The sequence below is a fragment of the Fulmarus glacialis genome, unplaced genomic scaffold, assembly GCF_000690835.1.
Source record: "Fulmarus glacialis isolate BGI_N327 unplaced genomic scaffold, ASM69083v1 scaffold17558, whole genome shotgun sequence".
Taxonomy (NCBI): Eukaryota; Metazoa; Chordata; class Aves; order Procellariiformes; family Procellariidae; genus Fulmarus; species Fulmarus glacialis.
Window position 1 is genome coordinate 22,365 of NW_009226506.1, and position 11,182 is coordinate 33,546.

Genomic DNA, 11,182 nt, shown 5'->3' on the forward strand with positions numbered 1-11,182 from the left:
CCAGCAGTTATGCTGGCAGATCTGAGGGAGAGAGCGTGGGATGAGGAGCAGGAGGGATGCTTACCTGCACCCCTGGGAGCACCCAGCCAGAGGAGCAGGTCTGGCCTCAGCATAAGCGACTACCCTCTTCTCCCAGCAAGTCCAAACTGCAGAGGATTCAAACTCACATACAGATTTCTCAAAGGTAGACCAGGCCTTGGTGCAGCAAATTTTAGCCTTCTGACTTTAGGCTTGTTTATCTTAGCTGTTTTTTATGGAGTCTAAGAAGTAGCCTGCAACCCCTGAAAAGGCTGTGCACCAGAGGCTGAAAACCCGTCCTCCACCAGCTGAAACATCTTCATGTTTACACGAGTGTGTGCAGCAGCCTCTCCCTCATGTCCTCATCTTTGAACAGGGGAGAGCTGGTGTGAGCACTCACAGAAGGCAAGGAAACCAGGTTGGGTGAATACGTCAAAGCAAATTCAGGCTTATTATTCAAACAGATGTTCATGAATGTATTTTGCCATACTTGCAGAGTCTTAATTGTAATCTGACTTGATGGGCACATGAGTTTAAAAGTAGAAGACTGAATTTATGGAAGGAGAGATGATCTGGGAGATGAAATACCAAGCTGGGCTGTGGAGAGTGTGGGTTCACGTCTAGCTCTGCACAAGCTCTGCCCACAAGACTCTGGGCAAGTCACCTGGGCTTATTGCTCCTTGCCTCCCCTGGGTCCCAGTGGTGCTCAGATCCTGCTGGGGGAACACATCTACATCCTGAGCAGGACTGTTTGTGTGCTGGATTGCGTGTTCATTCATAATTGTTACTTTCCTTACCTTCTACTCTTGGCAAATATAGTAGAGATTTGCCACCTTCTTTTCCTCCTGCCTAGCGCTCCCCTGTCCCTGAAACAAGGGCTCTCCTCCACCCCTCTTCGGTTTTCTCGGCTTCCATGGGAAGCTTCTAAACCTTTCCTGGTGGGGTCCCTCCTGCAAAGCTAGATCTCTGTGAAGTTTTGGTAATACAATGACTTCACTGCCTGGTGAACAAGAGCAGAAGCTGGGAAAGAAGCCAAAGCATGATTCTACTACAGAGATTATTATTATTGCCATTAGCAAATATGGCAGGAAAAGTTATGATAAACAAGGGAGAGATAAGTGCGATTTGTACGTGTTTAATCTCTTCTGTGTGTTTTTTCTTTTGTTTCTTTTCCTCCCTGATGGCAAGTACTGCTTTAAAGCTAGGGACAGATTGCATCCTTTTCGCCCAGAGACTGGTGACATCGGGATTGCCTGTTGCGTTGTGCAGCACAGCATAGTTGGTCTCACACGGTACCTTTTGCGCAGCAGGCAGCAGCCTCGACTGCAGATGAGAGGTCCTCTCCTCCAATAGCATCTGGAGGGTCAGAGAGACATCAGCACGTCCCCGAGGGGGACACCCCCTCCCAGAGTTGTGCTCGCTGCCCACGCACTTTCCGCGCCTGGGAGGTGCGTGGGCAGGGCTCGCCTCGGCTGGCTCGGTGGTTCCTCTGGCGCAGACCCAGCTGGCTGCAGGTGAAGGCAGCCTCCTGGGGATGGTCTCAGGTGGAGGATTTGGAAGGAAACAAGCCTGCCAGTGCAGGAAAGGGGGTAGGAGAGAGGCTGCTTCGTGATGGTAACCACTAGCACAACTGTGCTGAGGTGGCTGTTAAAAACATTGATGCTTAAAAAGAAAGTTTTACCCCTTATGGTAAACGACGTGGTACCACAGACTCTAGAGATGGAAACCTCCTGCTCAGCCTACTGCAGTGTTGTAAGACTGCAGCTGGTAAGAGAGCAAATGGCTCCAAAAATACTTGTAAAAACTGCAACACTTCTGCACATGCTGCCTTGTCCCTCGGTCCCCCCTCCCCAGGCAAACAAAAAGGGAGCACAAAAACGTAAGTAAAATTGAGGACTCAGCGTCATGCTCCGTGTTTCTAAATGAGAACCTTTGTAGCAAGGTGGCACAGGGCAGTGTGGGAACAATTCTTCCTTCCATGATGCAAAATATTTCGGTGAGTCCTCCGAAAAAGGTCGTCTGCCACAGTAAGTTGTGGCAGCCTGGACCACATCAGGCACAGACGGTTCTTTCCTTGGGGCTGTGCATCCCATGTCACTTTGTTAAAACTGGGGGTGTTTGCGGGCACCAGCAAGCTCAACTCTGGGACTGACCTGCAGAATTTGATGCAAGTCCTCCAGTATTGCCAAGGCACTTGGACGAAGGTTGAGGCCAGTGATGTTTTGATGCCTGTGGATAGGATCTGGTTTCAGAAAGGCATAACTGGGCAGGTTGAGTCAAGCCATGACCTTGCACCACTGCTAACCAAAAAAAGGGGAGTGCTGTTTGGAAGTGTGCCACTTGTTCCCACTGGCTCCGGGTTTGCTCCCCAGGACCACAGAGTGAGTAGCAATACTCTGAAGCGGGACCCAGAGGCCCCCAGAGTGAGCTTTTCCCAACTCTTGAGAACCACAGCGAGACTTCTCTGAGCTTAAAGGATAAACGGGGAGAGCAGTGAGTACCTGCTCTTGGCTTCAAGAGAAAGGAAAGACTTCGGAAAGACTTCTTTATGCAGAGTAGCACTGATCTGAGCTTTTAATAATGCAATGGACTTGTAAGTGTTCAAAACTGTGAGATTTTTGAATGAATTTTTAATCCAGGGTTTAACATTAAAGATTAACATGTGTGTTTTGAATTTCAGAAAGGGAATTTACCCCCAAAAGGCTAAGACTTCCTTTAGTGGCTTCTTATGGTTTTGTTCTATTTTACTTCCCCCCACCCCCACCCCCGGTGCATTAAAGCAAAAAACAAAGGAAAAGAAAAACCCAGCATCCAGGTTGTGCTTGGGGAATTTTCAACTTGTGTCCAATTGGGCTTTTTCATATTAATGCTGCTCTGTGTGCTCTTAGACTTGGCAGGAGCGATAACATCTGTGTGAAAAACTGAGCCAGCTGTGCAGAAAAACATCTTTCTCACTTCACAGCAGTTGTGTGCTTTGCTGCTTGAGCATAAGCAGCTTCTTGCATCTGTTATGGAGGGAAAATTTGCAAAGTGTTTTCCTGAGACTTTAACTCTAAAAGACAAGGGAAGCCTGTAGCAGCTTTATGTTTGCAAAAGTTAGCAGCTCTTGTAAAAGGGAATTTAGGACATCAGGGGAAGGGAAGAAGAGATGGCAAGCATAAAATCAGACAGAACTCTGAGGCTTGGTCACTCAAAGTTAACCCTCAGGACCTGACATTAGAAAAGAAGGTGGTAAGGAGGGAGGCACGTTGTCATGTACAATAACAGCAGCAGCTGCATTCACAAAGCCTCTTTCCTGCGTTTCAAGCACGTTATGACAATAGACTTCCTTGAGGGTGGTGCTGTGTGCCTCCCAGCCTGGAGTGCTGTGGGACAGGGCCTCTTGCAGAAAGTGTTTGCTCTTAAAATCAGGTTGGCCTCCAACATTGCTGAACACAGTGAACCTTCTTGGTTATTTTTTTTTCTCCTTGATAAGAAATGTGTGTGTTAATTTGAAATCAATACTAATACTTGGCACAGGGGTGGAGAGTGTGATTAGTAGGCAGAGCAAGGCCCATGAATCAAGCGCCAAAGTCCTATTCTTGTCTTGCCATTGACCTGCTGCGCAGAGTTTAGGTGAGTTATACCCTCTCTCCATCTTGGTTTTCCTCACTGCAAAATGGAGACTCTCTACATTGCCCCAGTGCCTTACCTGCTAGCGTATTTTAGAGCTACCAGTGCAACTTTCTGCACTTGAGCTTTTCCAGCATGATGCTGGGTACCCGACTAGAGAGCAGGAGGGCTGGGACCAGCTGGTGATGAGGATGCTCAGCATTTGTGACAAGTCAGGCCCAGTGATCTCAGCTTAGATGCTTAGAGCTGCAGATGGCTCAACCCTGGGTACACTGTGAGCAGGGAGAACCTCCCAGAATTAGGACTTGTTTCCCTTTGCACCCTGTGCTGGCATGTACCCGCATGTCAAAAGGGCATGCAGCAGATGGACAACAGATTTGCATTAATCTGGCTGTGCACATCTTATATATTGTCCTGCTTCCACTGTGCAATGTGGGAATGATTAGCCCAAATGGCTGGAGAGTGAGGAATTGATTTATAGTCAGCGACATTCGCAGCAAAGCTTTGGGTTTTGGGGCAGGGAGGTGAGGAAGATGGAGTTCCCTGAGGGCGGGGAGCACAGAGCAAGTCTCATTCAGGTAAAGAACAGCAAAGTGCTTAAATAGATGAGCTCCTGTGGCTCATGTGTGGAAGTGTCTGTGCCTGACACTGGACACTTGAGCAACATCAGGACCAAACTTGACATGGAAACACCTACAGCTCCTGAACTCTGGGTGTTTCCACGTGAAGATCAGGCTGGAGCTGTTCGTGGCTAAAGCTGGTAATGAACTGGTCATCTATTCCAGGGAAGTCCTAATGTGTCCTCTCTGTTTTGTTTCACATCACAGTGAGAGTCCAGATTTTGTAGTGGATGGAACAAAAATCAGGGGAAATTTCCATTGGAAAAAGATACTGTTCACATGATGTTGAAAGGCCATAGCATATTAAATATATGTGTGTGTATAACATTGTACCATTACTGAATAGAATTATATGAAGTCAGAATTTATGTAATATCTGAATATACGGTAAAAGTTTAAATGGATTGAAATTAAGTGTTTTTACCTTATTGAACTGAAGTATGCCAGTATTACCATAATTAAATGGGAAAGTCGAAGCAATTCATTTTGACTTCACTCACTGAAAATGTCATCAAAGTTGATATTCTTACAACCTATTTTGATTTTAATGAAAACTCTTTTTTTCCCAGTGGAAAATTGTCCTTTTAAAACCTCTTTCAGACAGCTCAACTCATAATCTGAAACATTCAATTACTGACCTGACATTTGCCAGATCAGAAGACAAATTTGGGTTTTCCTTTCTTTTCAATTGAAATGAAAAAGAGCCTGTCTTTTTTGTTTCTTTTCTGTTTGTTTGTTTTTAATAATTCTAATAATTTTACATCCAAAGTAGTCTGGGATTTACAAAGTTTAAGATATGGAAATCTAATGTCTTTGAACATCCCCATGAAAGCTAGTTTTAATCTGACTGCTTTTGGAGACTGAAAATTATGCTTTTATGCTTTTATCAGGCTTGTTTTGAGCATCATGTATGAGTCAGGGAAGTTTCACTGTGGTTGTGCATGTTCTCACTTAAAGGTGCTCTCTCATACCAGCAGGCCACAGGAGTTTTGTTATCAAAATGGATGCAAATGTGATTAGACCTTTATGCCCTGATTTGGCAAGATACTTAAACATGTGCTTAATTTTTAAACATCAAGTGTATTTCCAGTGACTTAACTACCTTTAGTGGAATTGCTAGGACATATCAAATCAGCCTGGGCATCAGTGTCTGGCCGAGCGGCTGTGGGCACTCTGCTGGCCTTGCAGGTGGCAGCGTAGGTGAAGTAGGACTCACAGCCGAGTCACAGAGCAGGAAAATTTTTAGAGGAGCTCAAAGGCATGGTGAACAACGAACACCTGCCGAATATTCTTTCACTTGCAAAGCTTGTGTACTCCACAGGATGAGAGCATTCCACACACAAGACACAAAACTGGGGTGGAAAACAGATAGCCAACTTGTTGGCCTTGTCTCAGCCAAAAGTTGTGAGTTGCTGGACCAGATCCTTTAAGAATCTGATACTCATCCTGGTGACAGTCTTTCCTGACTTCAAGGAGAATGGGATAGTCTATAAATGAAAACTTTTCTTCTCAGAAATGGCTAGTTTCTGCCTCCTCAGGGGTTGGTTTTATTTTGATTCTTTAAATTTTATTTTGTTTTGCCTTAGTCACCCTTTTGTTGAGGGACCAGCCCATCATAACCCCCCATACGCCATCATAAGCAACCATGAGGTGATGATGGTGCTGGAATATCCTGGTAATGGGGGAAGGCAGGTAAGGTGGGTACCCCAGGAATCATTGGGGGAGCTCCCCTGCATTTAGCTTGGAGACGTGGGGCCATTTCTTGGGGAGTTATTTCCTACCCCCAGGCCCTGCTGTTCATGGTCCCCTGCACTTCCTTAACCCCAATCCCAGCTCCCATGCTGCTACCGCAACCCCACATTCCTCTCCCCCAACCTCTTTCCTGGGGCTGCCCTTGGCCCCTTTTCAGCCTGATCTAGGTCTGGCCCAGCCATCGCTCTCGCCCTTGCAGGGAAGCTTTCTCACATAGGAAGTCCCAGCTCCTTGGAGTCCTCATTGTCGATGCAAGCCCTGCCGTGGCCTCAGTGGCTTTGTGCCATACACGCACCCCTGCGTGCATGGGTGCACTCCTGTTTGTGGTGGAGCCCATCAACATCTGGCTGGGTGGATGCATCGTGTTCCTGCTATCTTGCTGCCTCATCATTTCTGGAAGATGTAGGAGCACCAACAAGGCCTGGGTTTCATGTGGCCACCTGAGGTTCCCCGGGGGACTCCCAGAGGATGTCAGTGGTGTCCGAAGGGAGGGAGCCATGCAGCAGCGTGTCCCTGCGTCTTCATCCTGCCTGTTCCTAATAGGGCAAGCACTGTCCCTTTTCTCTCCATCACCCTCTACTCTTCCTTATTTTGAGGGAGGATGGACATAGCTCTTGGTGCTTTGGGTAAAAGTAGTTGAATCATAATTGAACTGTAGGTTGGGACTATTTGCACTGGAGTTAGACCTAATGATGGTTGTGTCAGAGTAGTTGAAAAAGCCACTCAGGTGTGCGTTTGCAGTTTGTGTTTCAATGGCATTTTTCCTGAAATGGGGGCAGGAGGTGGAGGGATATACAGAATGCATATCTCTTCATGCATTCTGTGCTAAAGTGTTAAAAGTCACTCGAGCTGGTTCTCCCTCCCCCCTCCCCACCCCTTTTCCCATGCAGCTGCACCCCAAGCTCCTGCCTCTCCCCACCACACATAAGTCGTATATTCCAGCCTGCCCACCCATTCATCCTGCCTTCCCCAGTGCCAGCTCCCCTTACTGAGCTTTACTTTATTCCTTATGGGCTCTGTCCTTCCCACTCAATATACCATTGAACGTATTTAAACCTCAAGTTGTTTTCCCTTATTAAGCAGTTTATCACTATGTTGCGCTTTTTTTCTTTTTAACCAGGAGAGAAATTTATTCTTTTGACCATGAATCATTTACAAAGCTGCTGGGCCATTAATGTATTTTTTATGGCTCGGCAAACAGAAAATAGGAGTGAGTGTCTTAGTAGAACTTTGCTGACCTGCTTTGATTTCAGCTTCCTAACCCTGACTTTCTGTTCCCCAGTCTTGGGAGCAGATACATTTCTCTTGCAGAGGCACCAGTGGATACCTTCTCCTGAAGGAGGCAACTTTGCTGCATCAGCAATGTCACGTGCTGTTGCCAGCATTTGGCACTGAACCGCAGCGCGACACATCTCTGCTGACTGGGCTGTGCTGGGAGAATACTAGCAAAGATGGGCGGGGGGTAACTTGAGGCTACTTTTGCTTTTAGATCCTGGGAAGAGCTCTAATTAGACTCCTGCTCTGGGGTAAGCAAGTTACACACAGCTCTCATCTCATCCCATGCAGCCTCATCCTGTGCTTTGCATGTTGTGGGCTCAGCTGGCCTCAGGTATGGTTACAGGTACCCATGGGGATGCTTGAGGATGCTTTCAGAGACTGGCCATGGTGGTGTTTCCCAAATGTTAAGAGCTGGTTCCTGCCAGGTTTTGCAACCTGCTTCAGGAAAATGAAGCCAACGTACGCCTTCGCTGCTCTCAGTCAACTCTGTGCCTTGTCCCTCTTTTAGGAAACATAGATACAAATCTTTGCTGTAAAAGGTGCATTTTCCTTTCTGATGTGCTGTGACAAGCAGTGGGATAATTAAGAAGAGGGATGTGGGAGGTTTATGTTGGCATCTGAGCTAGATGAATGGGAAAGTCTGCAGCTCTGAGCTGTTGTTGCAGGCTCTTTGCAAACTCAAGCTGAGCTTCCCACCCTAAATGTGCTTGCATGAACATTTGATAAGCTTTCATACCCAAGTCACTTCAGCTAAAGTAACTGGCCATGGTAATTTCAAATGTTCCCAGCCCTAGACATTCATTACTGTTGCATGATGCCTCCACTGTAGCAGTGAGCAGAACAGGACAGTGCGTCTGCAATGCAGCTTTCCCCTTTCACAGCAAAGCAAGTTAGCCTGTCCTTACACCTTCCTCGGCAGGTTATGCTAATTAATGCCTGGCTGTGAGATGGAGGCACAACTTCCTTTCTGCTTTTGCTGGTTTTGGGGCAATAACCTTGTGCTGAGCGACCAGGCAAACAGCAGAGGATGACATCTTAAGTTACTGCAGCAGGATTCCCCAGAGCTGATCTATCACGGGACTAGGGGTGAAGGAGGAGAGACTGTGTTTGCCAGTCTCAGCTTTGCAGAAGATAAAGAATAGGGAGATACGTTTCTGTGCCCAGCTAAACTTTCACTTTCCTCCTTGCCTGTGTCTGTGCCTGTGATTTGGAAAATAGTGCTTCAAGCATCTCTGGAGGGAAAGAAATGACTGGCACCCTGTTGCAAGGACACACCACCCTGTTTGTACCTTGGGTATGCTGCCTCATTGTGGCCTTCAGCCATCTTCTGTAGACAGATTGCATGCTCCTGATTTGCCCACCTGAGTCCTGGGGGCGATGAGTCATTGATGACTCTGATGCTGGGCACAGCCAGGAATGGGCAAAGTTGACACCAAACGGTCCTACAGGGTGGACTGAAATACGCTTACCCACCCCTCCCCTCTTTCAGATCAGGGGAGCAATGAGTGAGCACTTGAGTGAGTTCCTGATCTCCTCTGGGTCCCCTCTGGTCTTGCTCGTCTGCTAAAGCAAAAAATTCCCCAACCTCCGTAGTGCAGCTGCTCTTTGAGTCCTCTGCAAATGCTGTGAATTCAAGGACTGCCAGCTCAGATCGCAGCAGTCTCTGTTTCCAGCCAATGCCGCATGCATCGGAGGGAAGTGTTAAACTTCCCATAATGTACCTAATTGTGCAACACTATACCATGGAGAGGGGATTAACACATGCCCCAGAGCACAGGGATTGATTAGTTTTATCCTAGCTAATGTCATTGTAGATGCTATTTTTGTTCCTATCAATGTCCCTTCCTATTTTTATAATCTTGCTATAATACAATGCAGTTGTTTTTTTATCTCTAACTTGCATGCATACTGCATTCGAGGCAGCAGAGATGCAAGAGATGCAAGATCCCAGTTAGCAGGAGCTGCGAAGAAGGCAGCTTTCCTGGCAGCTCCAGCCAGGCTGGACAGAGACACAGAAGAGAAGCCAGTACTGGGAGCAGAGCAGGAGCCCACAACTGGAAAGGAGCATTTGGGTCATTGGGCCCCTGACCCTGCTATCACCAGGACATCTGTAAACCAGATTTGGGTTCTTGTTCCCACTTTGTACATGTTAGCAAGCTGCTCTAACACTATGCTCTTCTCACAGTTCAAAAACCTCTTTTGCATTTCGAGACTGTGACTAATTAAACACAAGCATTAAGATCTGTTGGAAGAGCACCGTTCAGGTTACACAGAGAGCTTAACATAACGTGATCCCTGCCACATGGAGAGCACAGCCCCTCTCGATTTGCCCAGCCGGTTTGAATGCTCAACAGTTCAGCAAATCAAACCCTTGAGGTCTAAACCTGAGCAAATGAGGATCTCACACTAATAGGGACCCTCTGAGGACACCTGGAGCTGACCGACTTGCTCACCAGGGCCCAGGGAGTCAGTACCAGAAATGGGGAAGGAATCAAATTCCTCAGTGTGAGAGCCCCTTTTCTACCCCTGCAAGAGGTAATCCAGCTCCTCTGACAAGGACATGGGAGAGAACTGACACCATTCTTGAAGTATGTATAACTGAAAGCTTTCCTGCCTTTTTATGGTCTTAAAGTCCAGTTTTCATCCCCCCCCTACAGCTGCAGGTTGGGGAGGTCAGGGGCAGGGAGATGTGCTCCATGTCATCTCAATCAGACTGTTGTTTGAAATCCTCATCCCAGCTGGCCTGCAAAGAAAGACCTATTTCTAAAAGGGAGGATGACAGGGGTGGTAGTGACTGCTATTCAGCAGGCCAACAGCTGATGCCAGAGCAGAATGGGGCAGCAGGGAGTTTCACTGTTCGCTTTCTGTCTAGTTCACATGAGATTATAAATGGTAAAGGAGAAGGGTCGGTGTGATCAGCACAGATTTACAGGTAGCCAATGTCCCTGATCACTTGGTCTAGTTCTTGGCAAGAAATGCTGCAGGGCTCGAGTTCAAGACCCTGACATTGTGTTTTCTCCCTGGATTAGTATCTGCTAGCCCGCATATCCTACAGGGTGAGCAGCAATCCTGAGATTGCTCTTACTGTGGTAAAATGGATCTATTTATTTGGGAGGCTCCATGCTGGAGGGATGACTAGATCCCACCAGTTGTGTCTGATGATTTTTCCAGGGATAAAGGTGCTTAGAAGTTAACTTGGCTTTTGACCTGCATTTAACAGAGAGAGTAACACTGTATACACTTCAGAGGAAAAGTTCGCATCAGTGTAGGTTTAACACCTGTGTTATGGAGATCTTGCTCTAAAACCATACTAGATATGATAATTTTCCTGCTGTTTGTTCCAGTCTGTCCTGCAGAGCCAGGAAAGATAGGAAGGAAAGAATTGGAAATTATTTTGCCTTATACACTGTCAGATTACTATCCTATTGCTAGACCTGTGAACCAGAAAGAGCCAGCATGAGCCTTATTTTGGGATATTGTCCCTGTTCAAATAAAGGGAATGGGCTTACTTCTAATAAATTCTCAGTCTGGTGTCTGAGATACTAAAAGTTTGATGCAGCTGTTTCAGAGAACAAAATGGCCAAACTCCATCCAATTGCAACTTCTCCTTTTAGGTCTGAGCTATGCACTTGCCCATCATTGTGATGGGGATAGTGCAGAAAGAGCTGGACAGGGCGAGGGGAAGGGACAAGGTTGGCAAGAGTGACTTGCATGGCTGGGTTGCAGAGGGGGAAGGACAGGGGCCCAGAGGCACCACTGGTGAGAGCTCTGGGAATTACAAGAAAGCAGGGAGCACTGAGTACTAGACCAGACTGCTAAGTTGTGTTGCACAGTACAGACATTATCTGGAGCATTGAAGATTAAATTAGACAAACTTTCTGTTAGGAATGGCTTAGGCAGTG